Source organism: Cryptomeria japonica, chromosome 5 (genome assembly GCF_030272615.1).
Source record: "Cryptomeria japonica chromosome 5, Sugi_1.0, whole genome shotgun sequence".
Lineage (NCBI taxonomy): Eukaryota > Viridiplantae > Streptophyta > Pinopsida > Cupressales > Cupressaceae > Cryptomeria > Cryptomeria japonica.
In genome coordinates, this window is record NC_081409.1 from 800,942,774 (window position 1) to 800,963,133 (window position 20,360).

Consider the following 20,360-nt stretch of genomic DNA (forward strand, 5'->3'; position numbering starts at 1 on the left):
CATAATACAGGTCCCTCCAGTAGGCAATCTCCTCTCCGACTCGCAGGACATATGCGTAGCCTGCTCCTGTGTCCTCCGCCGCCTGCCTCCCTGCCCTCAGCGTTGTCTCAGCCTCTATGTAGTGCTGGATAGCCTGATCCCGCTCTCGCTCAGTATCCCTAAGCCTGGTCCTGAGCTGATCCCTCTCCCTCTCCAGATCCTAAATCTCATCTGCCTGGCCCTGGCAGATCTCCCTCAGATCCAGCAGCTCAGCCTCCACTGGGTCACCCCCCTCTACCTCTGCCTCTGCCTCTGCCCGTGGCTCTCCCTTTGCGGGTGCTTGCCCCTGTACCTGTCCCTATACTTGTACTGGTGCCTGAATGGGTACCTGTCTCGGTACATGCCTAGGTCACTGTACCTGTCTCTGTCCCGGTGCCTGTACTGGCACCTGTCCCTGCACCTGTCCCTATCTCTGTCCCTGTGCTCTAGGACCCTGTGCTTCTGGTACCTGCAGGGGCACTCCACCGCGACCCCTCACCACCTGGGCCTGTCCCTCCTGTCCACCCTCTCTTGGAGGTGCCACCCTCCTCTCCCCAACTACTCCCCTCCGCCATCATCGGCCTCTACCCCCATCACCCCCACCATCATCATCATCATCTCCTCCTCCATCTCCATCCAGTAGCTCTCCTGGATCTGTCAGTCGAGGGAATGGATGCTCGACCCAATACACTATATACTCTGCATCCATCCTGACGTCCTCAAACTCAGGCCACATGTCCCAAGGAAGGGGTATCATCTCTGCCAGCTATGTGACTGCCTGATCATATGACAACAACGGCCCAAACTGCGCCTGATCCCTAACTGTACGGGCATACATACCCGAGCCTCGTGGCATCCGCTGGATTCAGCCAAACTGTCGGCCAACCCTGTCCACCAGCTGTCTCTCTAATATATAGGGCGTCCGCCCAATCAAATATCTGCTCTTGAAGGTGTAAGGCAACTCCACTGCGTCATCCTCCCACTCCTCACATCCCAGATACGACCTCCAGATGACGACATCAATGTCATCTATCATTCGCCGCCAATACTCTAACTTGCCAATCTGAGGCTGTGACGTGATCATGTCGTACAGATGAACAAAACTCCATCCATGACCCCTACTTCTGAAATGTATCGGCCGCGTGATAGGTAGATGCTCATATGCCCAAACCTGCAATAGTGTCACTCCACAACCCAGTCCTACTGATCCATGGTAGACAAACTGGTGAAGCTCATAATATAGGTGGGCCAAAACACATGGACCCCACGCATATCTGGTGTGCTGCATCACCAATGTCTCCAATGCTCCACCCTAGCCCACTGCTAACCCCCGTGTCGCTCTGTCCAGACACAGGAACCCACTGATAGCTCCTCCAATCACAGCTGGCAAAGCTAACCCTGTCGCAGTCATGGTATCCCATGCCACATGTCCTGCTCTCATCTCTAGTCCGAGATCCTGGAACACCCGTCTCAATGCCTCCCTGTCTCTGTCACGATCATATGGAATCAGCTCTCCATCAATCAGTATCCGCAGAATCCGGTAGACATCCTCGAGGGTGACTGTCATCTCACCCATCGGCAAATGAAATGTGCATGTCTCTGAATGCCATCTCTCAGCCAGCGCAGTCAGCAAACCCATGTTTGCCCGAAACTCAGGCACATACAATACGTGTCTCAAACCTATCTCCTCGATGGCAGCTCTATCCTGAAAAGACAACTCCGGTCACAACCTCTGTGTGGACGGGAATCTCTCCCGTGACTCTAGCATAGGCAAATACTCCTGCAGTCAAACAAATCAATCATGTCAGTCATGGTGGCATTCCCTGTTCATCACAAAATGCTACTCGCTATCTAAATGCATATGGTTATCTATTCTAGTGACACTCACTGTTCATCACAAAGTGTTTCTATCTATCCTAGTAGTGCTCCCTGTTCATCACAAAGTACTACGTGTGTGACATTCCCTGTTCATCACAAAGTGTTACTCACATTTTGCACTCCCTGTTCATCACAAAGTGCTGCTCATACTTTGGGTACTCCCTGTTCATCACAAAGTACTCTATCTTGGTACTCACTGCTCATCACAAAGTGCCTTGATCTATCCTAGTCTTCCTAAAGGACCTTCTTGAGTGTATCCCCTCAGTAGCTTATCCAATCGATAGCATATGTTCATCACAGAATTGCCGATTTGACCTAGAAGATGCAAATTCATACTTTTCAAACGCAAACGCACTTACATGACATAAATGAGCATTTATTACATTACCTAGCATGCATTAATGACATAATTGAATGCGTCACAGTACGAGGAGGTTTGGTGGTACTTACCGACTCTCCTGCCTCTGCTGGCCTCTGAAATCGGTGAACACGGTCGAATCTGTGTACGAAAGCCATCGCTGCTGATTGCTGCTGCTCTTTTTCTTGCTCTGCACTGTGATCTCGTGAAGGTGTAGATGACAATGAGGATGTCTTTTGCCAGTGGTCTATCTTATAGCCTACCCTAGCCCTCGCCTTCATTTCCCGAGTCAGTCTTCCTCATCCCATGACTTTGTCACTTTATCCGACCATTCCATTCTAGCCTTTCTTTCTTATTGAGAGATTGTCTCCAATCTTTCCAGACTTTTTCATCCAATCTCTCGAGGGGGCATATCATTCCCATTCTGGGGCAACTCTGTATCAGTTCATCTTATCTTCTTTGAAACAACGTGACAAGCCGCATTGTCTCAAAGAGGGGCAAAATGTAGACACCTAAAATTGTCCAGTCGAATTAAATAAATATTTTATTTATTTAATTATTTAAGCCTAATTCTTCTATTAATTAAATAATTCCTTATTTATTTAATTAATTCATTTATCCTCTTCTATCCTTATTTCTCATTTAAATAAATACATTTATTTATTTAAATTATCCTTTTCCTAAATTAAATAAATATTTTTATTTATTTAATTAATCCCACTTAGTCTATTAATTAAATAAATCTTTATTTATTTAATTAATTCATTAGCCTTTTCTACACATGACACATGTCATTTATCTCTTAACTCATACACTACCTACCCCTTCCATTATTTTACTATTTCTTATACCTACCCTCTAATCCTAGCCGACCTCCTTTTACACCTCTCAATCTCATCCCTCCATTTCATATAGTGTCTTCTATTTAAGGAGATGCCTTCTTCATTATCAAACCCTAATCGACAATTTGGAGGACTTGACTACACTACGATCCTACTTGCAACCACATTCCGTTCTTTGTTGAGCTCTTGTGCATATAAAATCTGAGAGCAAATATATCAAGCAAGATCAATGGAGATAGGAAGAATGGAGATCAAAACCCTATTGGACATGTGATGGTATAATCTTTGTGATTTCATGTGATTTGCATTGTCTTAGGTAATCTTCATATGTTATGGTGGATCTTTGTTGATTGTTAGGCTAGGGTTTTGTGGTTGAATTCATTTAGCCTTTCAATATTGTTATTATTGTTATCCATTTTCACCATACACAAGATCAGATTGAGAAAAATAACACATGGACTTTGGTTCCTCGGCCAAAAAATAAGAATGTTATTGGAACTAAATGGGTTTTCAAAAATAAATTGATTGAGGATTGTCAAGTTATATGGAATAAGGCTAGATTTGTATGTAAAGGATATTCTCAAAAGGAAGGAATTGATTATGGAGATACTTTTGCACCTGTAGCTAGGATTGAAGCTGTAAGATTATTTCCTACCTATGTTGCTTATAAAAACTACAAGGTTTATTAGATGGATGTTAAATGTGCATTTTTGAGTGGGGATCTTGATGAGGAAGTTTATATTGAGCAACTTGATGGTTTTTCATTATGAGATGATACAAACATGGTTTGCAGGTTAAGGAAAGCTTTATATGGATTGAAACAAGCACCAAGAGCTTGGTATGCAAGGTTGGATAAATATCTTTTGAAGATTGGTTTTACTAAGGGCAATGTTGACATTAATTTATATTATAAGATCACTGATGATGATATACTAATTATTGAAGTATTTGTTGATGACATTATTTTTGGAGGTGAAGATAAGTTATGCATAGAATTTTCTAAGAATATGGAGAAAGAGTTTTAGATGTCTATGATTGGTGAGATGAAATTTTTCTTAGGTTTGTAGATTACTCAGACTGACAAAAGTATTTTTATCTATCAAACTAAGTATGCTAAGGAATTGTTGAAGAAATTTGGTATGGAAGATTCTAAACCGGTAAGTACTCCTATGGTTACAAGTGAGAAATTGATAAGAAAAGATGTTTGTGCATCGGTAAATCCTACAAGGTAAAAATATATGATTGGAGGTCTGTTTTATTTGACTCAGACTAGGCCTAACATTATGCATGTTGTTTGTATTGTTTCAAGATTTCAGAGTGATCCTAGAGAAAATCATGAGAGTGCGGTGAAAAGTATTTTTAGATACTTGCAAGGTACATTAGAATATGGTTTATGGTACCCTAAGGATGATAATTTTACTTTATGTGAATATAAAAATAGTTATTGGGTTGGAGATGTTGATGACTACAAAAGTATGCTTTCATGGATCAATAAGAAAGAGTCATGTACTTCTTTATCTACTGATGAAGCTGAGTATATTGTTGTTGCTACTAATTGTACACAAGTTTTTTGAATGAATCAAATGTTGAAGGATATAAAGGTGGATTGTGATACACCAATAGTTATTCACTATGATAACTCTACTACTATTGATATATCCAAGAATCCGGTATTTCATTCTAAGACAAAGCACATTTCTATCAAGTACAACTTTTTCAAGGAAAAGGTGGAGGAAAATGAAGTTAGATTGCTTTATGTGCACACTAAAGAGCAGATTGCAGATATTTTCACTAAACCTTTGCCCAAGGAATCATTTGAGTACTTGAGAGATAGATTGGGAGTTTCTTCCCCTCTGGTAGAGACTTGATTGATGTGGTTTGACATCCATCCAACATGCATTATCAGAGATACTATTCATTCTGACACTGATGTGGGTATGCTACTCCTTAGAGGGAGTAGTCAGCTTTGTGTTTCAGTGGCATGTTTTTGCATTCATATTGTTGTCATATTTCTGGCATTGATGTCAAAGGGGGAGAGATATTGATGCGAAAAAGAAAAAGAAAAGGGGAGAGATATTGATAGGGGGAGAGATTCATACCTTTACCAAGATATTATTCACTGGGGGATTTTGGTCTTTGATTTAGAACTTCATAGCTACATCTGTATGTGAGAGATTGTTGGTTGTCTTCCATTGGGGAAGTTTTGTTTGTCATTTCTTGGTACTTAGATGTTTTTCACAGCTAGTGTTGCCATCAATGCCAAATGGGGAGATTGTTGGCCATTTGGTGGAATTGATTACATGTTGCATTAATGTTTTGTCATTGATGCCAACACTAGTTGTTTGTATGCTTTACTGACACCGTTCTGGTCCCGTTAGGTTGAGTGGTTTCTGATTGATTTGGATCCGGCATGATCCGGTATGATTTGGTTATGGAATTGGCCTATTCATGACACTCATTCTCATATTTAGTAAGTTGGTTTTGGTGTGGTGATCGAATGCTATCCCATTTTCTTAGAAGCTTGGTTTTTGGTTCTAATGAGGGTTTCACTAACAGAGCTTTTGATGAAGATCTTTGATGAATTGCATAAATGGTGTTGGTGTAGTTTTCTAGTGGAGTTTCAAGATGTTGTTGATGATCATGTTCAAGACTTGGCGGATGGAGATCATTGCTATAGCATGTGGAACTACACTAGGTCCCAGTTGACCTAGGTTATGGACCGACTTTAATGTAATGTGTGGATTGAACCTCTCGATGTGTTTCTAGGATGTCTTATATTATTTGTTTGGTCTAAGGCCGACATGGTTTGTAATTATATAATTGGTTTATTGTCTTGTGGCCGACCTAATTGTTTATGATCGAGGGTTTGTATATATATATGTAAGATCTCATTGTAGATCAAGATAGGTATAAGGTCAAGGAATGGATATAGATATGTAATGTGCGAATAATATAATATCATTCAGGAAGAGGATTTGGTCGATCATTGGAGATTGAATTGGGTTTATGTAAGAGGATTTAGTCCTCTGGTATTGAGCTTAACCAGAACTGTACTCAGGCATAGGAGATGCTATCTTTTGCAGTTCAACACTTCTCCAAATTGTAGTCTGGATTTCTATGTATTCAGTGAGGCTCCTTTTGTGATGAGCAGTGTTCTCTAGGCTGATGGCCTTCCTGCAAGTGTAGGCCCCTCAATTCTAATTTACATACTTACTGCAGAAGCATTATCTAACTGTGGGTAGGATTCCCATCGTGGTTTTTCCATTTATTGGGTTTTGGTGTCATGTGGATGGTATTTATTCTATGATTAGTGTTTATGCTTAATTGGTTTAACTGCTATTCCAATATTAATGTTTTGGGTTCCAGTATTAAATTTTTAATTGCTAATGGTTCTGGTAATATGTGACAACCGATTCATGCCCCCTCTTAGTTGTCTTCCAGTTATTTGAACTATCTAACAATATCCTTGTGATGCAAAAATCCTTTTTTCTAAAGGTTGGAAAGCCTCTTAATTGATTTTATCATTTGCCATGCCGAACAAAATCCTTACTATGAACCATAGAAGTAGAAGCTTTGATTTGAGTTAGTTGCCATACATTGGCAATATCATAGTGCAAGGGTGGGAACAACCCGCTCCCAAGATAGCTACTCAATTGAGGAATAATTCTCGTTGGGTTAATTTTTGGAAAAAAGGCAAAAAAATGGGTGCCCTCTAGGGGTTGACAAGGTTGTTTGAGCTGACGGAGTATCGAGACTAGTGGGCTATGATATTATCAATGACCCTTGAATAAAGAGTCTACTTGGTGTGTCTTATTTGTATCCAAACTAGTGAAAACATCAGGGATTTGAACACATCCTCAAAAGAACACACACTAAATGTTTCGCATATGTATTCTTGTCACAAATGATCAAACATCTTGCAAAGTATCAATCAACAAATTAAAAAAAAAAATCAGTTCAAAGAAGGATAAATCATAAGTGGAGAATTTTTCAAATACTACAAAGCATCTTTTGAGGTGGTTATCAACTTTAAAAATTACATTTAGGCAAGACTTTCATCCAACAAGATTAGGGGAGTATCAAACCAAGTGATCAAGAGTTTATCATCCAACTATCTCAACGACAATAATACCTAGCTAGGTATTCAAGTTAGTCAAATCAAGTTTCTATATCGAGAGACTTTATCCATATAATTTGATGTACTTTGTTAAAGGGGCCTATCAAACAAACCCTCTATTCTACTTAGTGATATTGGGTATCCAAAATGAAGTATACATCAAGTCAACAACATCAACCTATCCAAATTGAAACTTTGATCACTCATCTGACCATCTCTTGTCACTTGAAAAAGAAAAAGCTTATTCAAAATTAGTGAGTCCTAGCCTAAATCAAGATCAAGATATCATGGCTCTCCAATCTAATCCCATTTTTTATCAAGATCCTACCTATCAATAATCTTATGATGATCCCCTAATATTTTGGTATTCCATCCATGATGATCCCCTTTTATCTCAAGAGCAAAGTGCCATTAAACATCCACCTCCCAAGAAAGACAATGATATCCCTTCCATCTCCTTCACTAATATAATTAAAAATCATGAGAAAATCACAAACTCAAATGATCCTACTCCAAGTCAAGATCAAGATCAAGGAATCCTTTCATCCTCCAAATCCATTCTAGGTCCTTTTGTTCCAAAGTCAAACTCTTCATCCTCCAAATCCATTTTAGGTATTTTCATTTCAAAGTCAAACTCTTCATCCTCCAAATCCATTTTAGGTATTTTCATTTCAAAGTCAAACTCTTCATCCTCCAAATCCATTTTAGGTCTTTTAGTTCCAAAGTCAAACTCTTTATCCTCCAAATCCATTTTAGGTTAGGCTTTCATTCCAAAGTCAACCTCTCCATCCCTTCCATCCGTCTTGGGTCCTTACTTCCCTCCATCCACCATTCCATCACCTCAAATGATCCATAAGAAAGATAAAAAAAGACACACATCTTTGAACTTATTTCAAACATCTATCTAAACTTCTTTTCAAAACTATTCTTCCATCATTTCCTTTATCTATTTTGGGTTCTTATGTCCCAGAATTCAATTTTCCTCCATCTCTTCATCACTTCTCAAGTTGTGTACTAACACCATATTGAATACATTTTCATATATCCTCACACAAATTTGCAAACATTCTATCTATTATCTAACACCTCTTTTCTATCCTTCCATCCCTTTCATTCAATCCTTTGCATAAATTCATCATCTGTGAAATAGGCATTTGTGTGTTTTTGTGACATGCTTTCCCATTCTCGAATCTCATGCTTAGTCTATTTCCTAGATATCTATTCATGATACACTTCAGGATCCGAGGTTGTTCCTCTTTAAAAGTATCTTTTGGTTGGGATACACACTCAATCCAGAAAAGAACCACTTATCATATCTTGGTACCGACATCTTTTGATTACTATATCTCATACACTTAATCAATTTCTCTAAATCATTGTGATCTCTTAGTTGAAGACATGGCTAGTGAAAAAACTAAAACCTTGCTTCAACGCCACTGTAATTTTCAGACCCATATAAGTTTCATTACTTACAAGCCAATGCGATCAAAATAAAAAAATAAAAAGACAATATCAAAAGATCCAAAGCATGACCAGGAAAAGAAATATCCAGAAAAGGAAAAAATATGAAATATCAAAAGCTTGTCTATGGGAATATGCGACTAACTCCATCGGGGCTATGGATGCCTGGCTAATAATGGAGCAATATTTGTGATATTATAGCAATAACCTCATTGGAGCTATGGACACTTGCTGGTAGTGAGGCTATCCAGGATGCTTTTGAAGTCAGGGTAACTCATGTAGCTAGCCACGTTGGATTATCAAGATTATAATGATCATATGAGCCATAATGAACCCAATTGCACACACATGGGTAATCAAAGGCTAAGTAACTTGATGCAGTTTGGGATTCTTCTTCCCTTTTGAGTCTATTTCCTAGTTGCTAGATATGTTTGGTCAAATTTTTTGGAGGTTCTAAGTGTGGGTTGGGTCTCTATCTTTGAAAAGTTCAAGAACACTTATTTAGATGGCGCTAAATACTGTGACAATCTTACATATCACCTCTTTACAAATGGAGACTTCTATACTTGGGGTCAAAGTTTCATTCACTCTATTTTTCATACCAAATCTCCCTTTATCCTTCCTCTAGTATCCATTACCCTATCTAAATTCATCCAGTTCTATCTACGATCTTGTTTCATGCTAATCTATACCATCTATCCTAACTATTCATTTCTTCCATCATCTGTCACTATTAATGATATGGTTTCTCCTATCCATATCCTATCTTCATCCATATCCCCTTTTCCATCCTTGATCTTGATCAAAACTAAGGACAAAAACATTAGCTCTTGACATGTCTCCTCATAAGCTACTTTTGTCTTTCTCCTATCCATTGCCACCGCAAGGGTCCAGTCATCTATTCATCCATTCCTTGTCTTACTATACATTGGGGAAATCAAATACATCTTTCTTCTAATCCAAAAATCTCAAAAAATAAAAAATTTCTCAAAAACTAAAAAAAAATTAAAAAAATCAAAAGAACAAAATTGAAAATAAAAGCATGAGCGCATGACCCATCCATCAAATCAACAATAGGAAAATTCTTGAAGTCTGCAATCAAATTGGTCACATGTCTTGTTAATCAATTCATCACTCAAAATATATCAACATCAACATGTCTTATATAGGGATAGGTATACTCAAAACCAGATAGATCGGTCTTATACGAGGTACTCACTCTTTGAAACTAGACATTCTTATCAATCATCGAATAAATCAAAACAATGACATAGATCAGTATGACTGTTGGATTTTGTTCTGGTTAGTCTTATCTTTATCAAATGATGGTAGGACATGTTTCATCTCTCAAAAATCACAAAAGTAGAAAATCCCTACAAAGTATAAAAAAATAAAAAATAAAAAATGAAAAAAATGCAATAAATTTAGATAGTGAAAACCTAGTAAATAGACACTATGTAAAATTGAGTTCTTCCATCTATGAGATTGCTTCATGCACCTATCCACTCCATCCTATTTTCATCTATCAGTGCCATCTATCTTAGCTTATCCATTTCATCTTTCACATTCATTGCTCTGAACCATTTAGCAGGAAATATGCAGCTTATCAATAGTTATCAATTTTTGACATACTGAGTGTAGTCATTGTCCTAGATTTTATTAATCATATATGCATTATATCCCTCCATGGTTTGGATTTTGATCATTTTTCCTACATCCGTAATAAATTTTTGTTTCCATTGGCAGAAAAATCCTAATTCCTTTTGCTAAGATGATCTTTTAAATCTTTGAAAATCCAAAATATTCAGAAAACTTAGAAAAAAAACAAAACACCTAGGGTTTTGAAACAGATAACGAGAAACAACGCAATGAAGATAAAGGCATTTTGTAACAACTGAATCATGAAACTCAGAATACAAGGAATAAACCAACAAGTAATGATAGATTATCAATGATCATTCATCAAGATGATTATATCAGTTAATGATCATGAGAACATGTGTATGACATACAAGATTCAGTGTTTATATCTTGATTTTATTGCTAATCATGTACTCTATGCGACTCAAGGATGTTCATGAATAGAGAAGCTATGATGAGGCATGATTATTTTATTTGTTTTCTATCTGTAGTTTATCTATTATTAAGGTATATACTTGTCTAAGGATATGATCGGCAAAAGATCAAGGAGGACGTTCCGAGTCATGCATGAAACAGGATAATCCTTGTCTATTCTGCAAGAAATACTCAGGTCAGCTTGATTCATCATATTAAGTTGCTTGTATAAACTCGCTATATCAAAATCCATGTAAGAAATACTCAAGTCAGCTTGAATTATTATGTCAAGATGCTTGTATTTTCTTACAACATTTTAAAGCTCAATGATGAAATCGAGCACTGTTATAAGACAACATATGAAGAATGGAAGTATCATTTTAGCTAAGATCATTTTTAGATTATCTCATTATTCATTTGCATTATAAGCATTCATTTTTAGTTGCATTATAAGAATTTCATTCTATTAGGGTGAACTCACAATAATGGTTCCCACTTTTTTGCCACTTTTGACACTAAGATGAACAATTTTAAAATAATCTTCAACTTCCAACAACTATAATTTTTAAACTATGAAGAATTTGGAGATGATGTAAATTAGTGATTTATAGTATTTTGTGTGTAGATTCTATATATAGTTTTTTCAAATTTTTTTGAAGGACCTTTTTTTAATTTTTCCATCTCCCTCGAAAAGTAGTTTTTTACAACAAACTACATTTTTTAAGAGTGATGTGCCTCCCGAAATGCATAACTTTTTTTCTATAAATGATAAAAATTCTATTATTTCAAATTTTGGTTTTTAACATCAATATTCAGGGCTTGCAGTTGGTTTGATTGTGGTATGTTCAATATTTTTCATTTTATTAAGTTTTGAAGTCCGACTAGTCATAATTCAGACATAGGTTTAAGTTTGAACACATAACTTGTTCTATATATATCAAAATTCAATTTTTATTTTTATTTATAAAGAAGACATCAATACCTGAGGCTTATATATTTTTCAAAATTTTTCAAAATTAGTTTCCTATTTTTTCCAATGCATTGAACAAACAAGTTCATGTTCAGTGAAAAACCTATCTTTGGTAAAATTAAAAAAACAAGTTCATAAAAACTCAATATGTAATAAAATTATAGTCACTCAAAAGCTTGCTTCGAGGAATACAATATTACATTTTGGGTTGTCAAGATCATTCCATTTGAGCCTTCAACCAGAGGTTTGAAGGCCAAAAATCTACAAAAAAATGTAGAAATCTTTAGAGAAGTGTTAAAAAAGGGGTTCGAACGAAGGGGGATTCGAGCGAACCCCATATTTTTAGGGGGGTTTGAATGAAGGGGGGTTCAATCGAACCCCACCGCTATAATTGAAAAATGACATAAACAAGCATTAAAGGTGCTTCGCTCGAACCCCAAAGAGCAGTCCATTCGAAGACCCCCACTTCGCTCGAACCCATTAAGAAATCAACGGTCATAAATAAGGATTGAGTATACTTGGACAAACAAAAACAATTTGCATTTGATTATTGTAGGTTCATTCATCTTTAGAATCATTTAAGCTATTATCATTCATTTCATTTAGTTGAATTCAATCATTGCATTAGTTTGTATTTCATTAAGTGCATTTCATTAATCATGTAGTATATCATCATTATTATTTGCATTAAGATCATTGTCATTTTAGTTCTTTTTATCCATTAAGGTCATTTAGTTGCATCTTTTCACTTAGATTCATTATAATCATAAGCATTACATATAAGCATCCACAAATTGCATGTAATGCCCCGCCAGGAAACCCCTAAGGGTTTAAGTTAAAAACACTCAATTAGAGTGCAAATTTTTTTTTTTTTTAAATAATAATTAAGAGCGTTAATACAAAGTTACAACTTTAAGATAGTTGAAGTTAACTCAATTCATAATTAGGCACGACATTAGAATACATTGGAGTTATCTGTCAACTTAGATATCATAGCGGAAGTCTCAAACAATCCTAAGAGGTTTCCTAACGCGATTACATAACCTTACACCTAACTCAACTTGCGTCAACAGATCCATTAATCTGGATATCTTAATTACGGGATAATGCATAGATCTTAATTACATATGTGTTCAAGGATATGACATCTTAAAATTTTAGGAGGCGTTCATTTACTTTAGAGGTTAGGAGGCCATCGAGGAGTTATTTATCCAATGCACTTAATTTCATAATTACATTATGAGGCCCCCAAAAGGGTTCATGTGTTTAATATGATGAAGTTCATTCCTTGGTTTTGTGGTATCCATTCACAATAGATTACATCCTTTAATGTTTTAAAAAAAATATGCCTAATGAGTTTCATTCATTTAAGGTTAAACTACGATTAATAAAACGAGGATTCCTTCATTTGATTTTAAAATATATATACCCACATTTGATATCTTTCTTAAATATTAAAAAGTATGGTTAATAAGAAGAGTTCGTTTCTTAGGGATTATCTACAACAATTAGAGTGAGATCCCTTCATTTGGTTTCATGCATAGCCAACTGATGAGTTGAAGTTCTTTTATGAAAGGTATAATGTGAGTAGTCATGGAATTCACTTGAAGTTTTAATAATGCAATAAATGGACTAACTTCATTAAGATGGATATGCATTGGAACAACGGAAAACATCCTTTAAATTAAAGTATCGTTAACTAGATGACATTCATCATTTCAAGATTAGAGTAATAAGATCATAATGACGTTCTTCTATTAGGATTAAAATACAATTATCTTATTGCATATCTTATTTTTGTTAGATGAAATTTAAAGGAAAGAGATACTTTTACTAAGATTTAATGTATAAACAACTAATCAATTATTTCCCATTCTAGTTCAATTTTAGCAAACATGAGGGATTCCTTTTTATAAGGATTAAAATATGGATATCTAATTGAGTTCACCCAATTATAAAGTTAATCCGATGAGGATTATTGATTATAATTACAACATAAATTACTAAGTATATTCATCCAATATACAACATGAGTTACCTAATTGAGTCCACACGATTATCGAATTTACTCTGGTGAGGATTATAGTTAAGGATAAAGCGTGAAATAACTTAACCAATCATCCAATGCAATGAAGCATAATTAACATGGCGTGAATTCATTCACTAAGGTAAAAAGATAGATGTTTATATGATGTTCAAACTTTTATTCTCAATCTGGGAATTGTGACATAAGTTTTAACTTTGTTTTCCCTTTTACATTCATTCCATGAACATACTTAATAACAAGTTAATCCAATAAAGTATTCTGGCAAGATTCTTTCCACTATTACAATTTAAATTAACATTGTCAAATTACTTTTCCCACAACTTTTATTTCAATATTTAAATACTTTGCCATATTCATAACTCACAATGTTTTATGAACTTAAGTTACTACATTTATCCATATGAATAATATTATGCACTTAAATTTGAATTCATTAAATTTCCACCATACACTTATGCAAGAATTACAACCATTCATGATAATTTAAAACATAAAACAAAGTACGCTAAAAACATCACATAACACAGGTATGATCTCGGAGTTCACCCCGGATGGGCTACATCTCCGGGTCTGCTCAACTGCAAGACCCCTTTGGCATTTAATATAGTTAAGGTTACATATTTACATGTCTTTACAATCTTGCCTTTTAGGCGAACACATACACTATTCCACATCTACCTCGTTAGATTATTACATAGTGATCCCTTTTAAAAGCGGGTCAAATTAAATCATAACAAAAGAAAACAAACAAACCTAGATTCTCTTGTTTGACGGTAGTCTAACTAGGGCTTGACCGACTTATAACCAACCACTATCATAACAAGTCTTGCCATTGCATAGCCAAATTCCACTATAGAAATTTAAACCTACATAGACATAATCCGATAGAGATGTTCGTTTACCATATCTGTTTAACCATTAATGTCAACCAAGTTTATGGTTTTGCTAAATTAACTTTTAATTAAAAATTCACCTTTAACCCACCCTTAATACTAGTCCACGTTAATAATACGTATGATCCCAAGCTTGGACGTAGTCAATATGAAATTTAATAATTTGTATTAAAGTATGGGTCTACTAGATGTTGCATCTCTAAAATCCAAATATGTTATTTAACAAAACAGAGATTAGATAACATAAAAGAGATTGAATTTTGAATATAAAAAAAATATAAAAGAACTAAGTGTAATTTCCTCACATTAATCTTAAATTCACTTATCAACCTGATTTTTTTTTTTTCTTTATTTTTGCATATGATACACAAGCTTCGTGTTTAACACACACACACACACACACATATATATATATATATACATATATATAAATAAACTTTATTCACTAAAATTATAAATCCCAACTCTCTCTTTTTTTTTTTTTTATATCACAAATATTACTTAAGAAAAGAACGAACCAATATTAAATAAACCACAGCAAAACCGAATTAAACAAACCACAGCAAAGACGAACCCTACCGCCGGGGATTACCGCGTGGCCGAACCCTACCGTCGGGGATTACCGCGTGGCGGCGCCATTGCGGTGCCCGCAGGTCCGCGGCGCCCTGCGGCTACTGCGGCCCCTGCGGCCACCGCAGTGCCGCGGCCACCGGTTCCCTGTACATACGAGCGGGGAGTATTAGCGGGGAAGGGAGCGGGGGAAAGGGGAGGAGGAGCGGGTGGAGCTCTGCTCCCCGCCCTCCGATCCCCATCCAATGTTCTTTTTTTTTTTAAAAACAAAACGCACAGTCTTAACAAAAAGACAACACGCCCAGTTCCAAATAAAATATATTTCTATTTACACAGTTCGAAACAATGAAAACCGAAACGCCCGCCACCATATGATGATAAAAAAAATTAAAACGCACAGGCACAAAATAGTAAGTTCATTTTAAACGAACTGTGTTTTGGGTACCATGATTTTTGATGATAAACATTTTTTTTTTCCATACACAGACAGGTTTAAAACACACAAAGATATGAGGAATTACAACACCTCAAAAACATTTCCAGATTTATACCAAAATCTCCATTATGGGAGAAAGTTTTCCTAACAAATTAGAAATCACAAAATCCATCAAGAATGAGGGTTTGATTCAAGAACAAACCAAGATTGAGAGTAAACTGAAAACTAACCCCAAATCATTCATGAATAAGACTATTTTTTTTTTGTATTCAACAAATAAATAAGGTAGTGGATTCGAATCCTACCTCATAATGCAAATCCGGGCATGAATCTTGATGAAGAGCTTCCCCAATCTACTGCTTCAATGCAAAATCCCTCCATTTTTCTCCCACATTTTTTTTTTTTTCCCCAAAAGAGAGCCCCCAAAATGTCTACCAAACTAGGTTAAAAGAGAACCCTAATTTTGCCCTAATTTTAAATTTCGAATTTAGGCATTTTATTTTAAAAATAAAATAGATGAAAATCAAAATGGGAGTCATTCATTTCCTCTTTATTCATTTTTTTTTTTCTTTTAAAATTTAAAAGCTTCCATTCCTTATTCAACTCTAATTTTTTTAAATTTTCTTCATATCACTTTAGCCAACACTTTATACTTTGATTAATTTAATTTTCTAAAAATCGAACTTTTATACTTTATCCACTTTACAAGTAAAATGGAACTAATTTCTTTGAAATAGTAAATTTTACCCTTTTTCCCCCAACAAGCGAAAATGATTAATTTATTTCTATTTCTCAATTGACCTTTTAAATTTTTCCTTTCCAAAACGCATAATTTATTAAAATCGTCGTTATTAAAATTAACTATTAAATTAACTCGCTACAACAAAATAAAGCGACATTTTAAAATACATGACTAATCTAGTACAAGAGTCTTATTTATTCTAATTTCTCAACTACAAATGCATAAATGTTACAAATGTGTAAATGAGCATGCTAACCCCAGTTAAATACCTTAAGCTTGCCACGATAATAATTTAAAGCGATCTCTTAAATTAATGATCAATCATATAAAAGAAGCTACCTATTTAAATTCCTATATCACTATTGTGTACACCTACTCATTAATTTTGAATTTAATACTTAGGATAACAAACCTCACTTACCTCGCGCAAGGCATGCAAATCGAGGAAGTCCCCTAAATCTCTCGACACGCATCCCAATGAAAAGCAAGCCTCGTGAATCCACACACGATGCTCACCTAACCATGGCTAAGGCAAGACGAGAGTTATATGACCACAAATCCGAATTCAAAAGATGAAGGAGCATACTCAACCTTGCAAATTCCAAAGGAGATGCACCTTGCCCTAAGCAGTGTTGTACCTGCAATCTCCTGCACCCATGAATTCATACAAGCATGCATATACATATACATATTCAATGAAGGCGTTAGCTCAAGATTTATCTCAAGGGTTAGGAAACAATTACATTTACATGAGAATCGACGCAAAAGCACAATAATAAGTATGCACAATTTATTTATATTATCTAAACTACACATTGCATATCGGTTAATCTACCATTCGAGAATGCCACATAGGAAGTAAATCAAGGTTAAACGGGTTTTAAAAGTCCGACTAGGGTATGGGCATTACATTGCATTCATAATCATCATTTTCATTTAAAATCATCAAACTTGAAATCAAATACATTTCATTTAGACCATTTGCATTTCAAATCATCATATGCATATACATCAAATAGTTAGGAAATCAACATTCATTTACATACATAATCATTAGAAGCATTCTTATATAGATAATTGCATTTACATCATTTAAGTAAAGCATTGTAGAATTAATTTTATTTGCATCCATGATCAACAAAAATAAAAAAATAATAATAAATGCATTTTTCATAATCATCGTATCATATAGAACACCTTCATCATGAAAATAAAGGAAAAATAAGTTCATCATAACATCATCTATCTAATCACTCCATATATGAATCATGAAGCATATAGATCATCATTATATAGAGTAGGATGCATAATAAACTATAGGTCATCATCATATAGAGTCCATGTATGCATATAGATCATCATAAAACAATAAAAAGTCCAAGTATACAAAGATATCAAATCAATAATAAAATACAATACCTCATCAATATAAATCATATCTACAAGTCAGGGTTGCCTTGTACCACTACCACTTGACTCTATCTATCTCTCTGGCTGTGGGCAAGAAGATCCTCCAAATGTCTGTCCCTCCTGATCTCCACTCCTGTGAGGAGGTCCATGCCCCTACCACTCCTGGTAGCCACCCTCACAGTAGTCTGATAGGTCCCTTCTCTTTGGCTCTCTGAGACTAAATCCTCATATAGTCGTTGCTAGTGTGATGTCTCCTTCCTAGCCCGAAATAGTTCCCTGATGGTATCGGCTGAGAGAGTGCCAGATCAAACCTGATAAATGTGATCAAGAAGGGCTCAAGTATCCTGTTATCTCCTAAAAACCCTATCCCTCTCTGTCATAAGTGTCTGCACCTGTGCCCTAAGATGATCTATCTGTGCTCTGAGATCAGCCAAGGTCTTGTGCTCTATCACATCCTACTGAGGAAGATGACCCTGCATCCCCTCATCTCCACCTCTCTCTCCACCTACTAGAATCTGAACCCGGGTAGCCCTCAAAACCCGTCGTATGTCTAATGAGAGGAACATGATCCTCTGAATCCTCCTCCACCTCATCCCCTCCCCCATGAGCTGCAATAACCCTAGGATCTGGCCGAATTTGACCAAAATCAATGCCTCTCCCTCGACCCCTGTCCTATCCAGTACTCCTGCCTCCTCCTGTAGAGGGTAATCATCTCACTGATCTCATCCCTGCCCTACTTGTATCCCTCCCAATCTGTCTTGCATCTCTGCCTCCCATGGGAAGTGGTCTCCCAACCCTGCCAATTAGTCCAAAAGGTCCTCCACAGACTCTCAATCGACCTCCTCTCCACCTAGGTCTTCTACCGCCTCTGCCTCCATCTCCTGCCTCATCTACCTCATCTTTGGCCTCTTGAGTGGCTCTAAGATCTCATCTCCATCTTCGTCTCCTAATAATGGGATCATTTGAATCATCCTCCTCATCTCCTGAGTTGGGAGGAGGGTCTACTAGATCAGTGATATGAGGAAAAGGGTGTGCAATAATATATTGAGCATAATCCGCAATGACCCCAAGATCCAAAATGTGTAATCTCAAATCATAAGCTACCATATAAGCAACCAAAAAATTTGCGTGTGCTATCTCGGAAGACAAAGAAGGTTCCCAATCTCGCCTATCCTTGTATCATCTTGCATACATGGCAAAACTAGTAGGCATGTGCTGAATGATCCCAAACTATCTCAAAATGCGACCAATCAACTATCGCTCAACAATGTATGGAGTACGACCAATCAAATATCTGCTCTGCAAAATATATGGTAATGTTCGCGCATCATCCATCCATGGTTCACACTCGATATAGGGTCTCCAAATGATGTTATCCAGTGAATCCAGAACCCAATGCCAATACTCCATCTTACCCAACTTATGCTGAGTAAGGATACCTATGTATAAATAGACATATGGCTGCCTATCACCATGAACTCTATGATGGATAGGTCGAGTAACAACAATGTGCTCCCAACACCAGATCTATAAAAGTGTACATCTTGTAGATAGACTAGCACCATCATCAAAGACAACCCAATGAAGATCATGATATAAATGAGAAAGCATGAAAACACCCCATGCATATCGATTCCAATTTTGCATCATGCTTTGTAGAATCCCACCCCAACCAACAACGAAATGCCGAGATCTCCTATCTGGACAGATGAATCCACCAATCAATCCTGCAAGAGTAACTGGGAGAGTCTCATAGTACATGATCATATCCTCCCATCAAATCTCTCCTCTGGAAACACTCTCATCACCAAATATGACTCTGCAAGCCTCTGTCCCTCTAAAATCCAGAAAATCATATTGGACTAACTCGCCAGTCATGGGGATGTGTAGAATCCTATAGACATCCTCAAGTGTAACACTGATCTGAGCAATGGGTAGGTGGTAAGTGTTATGCTCTCTATGCCATCTCTCTGCTAAGGTAGTCAACAAACCCCTATCATGAGTAATATCAGGCATGTACAACAAATGATGTAATCCGCAGGCATCTATATGTCTAATCTCATCCTGTGTAAGCTCTGGCACTAAATGGTGCATGGCTGGGAACTTCTCCTGACACTAGAGAAAATCAAGCTTCTCCTCTTTAACAAGAGAATTTGATCTCTATCATTTATCTATCTATCAAATATAAGAGATCACTAATCTATCAATCTATCAAAAAATGATCAATATATCAACAATCGATCAAATATTTTCTACAAAGAAAATTAGGCTATTAAATCAACTTTTAAATTATCAAAAATGATTTTCTATCAATCACTGAGTTCAGTTAACTCTATCAAGTTCTTTATCAGAGACTGAATCAGTCTCTTAGAGCTAATCAATCAATCTACCAATTAAATCAATTAGTCATTTATCTTATCAATCAAATTTATCAAATTCTCTATCAATCAAACATCAATTAGCATACATATCTATCACATTCACACATCATAATATCAAGTCAAATCATCTAAATGAATTTTAACATAGTCAAAATCTAACAAATTTTTTTTTTAGCAAAAGC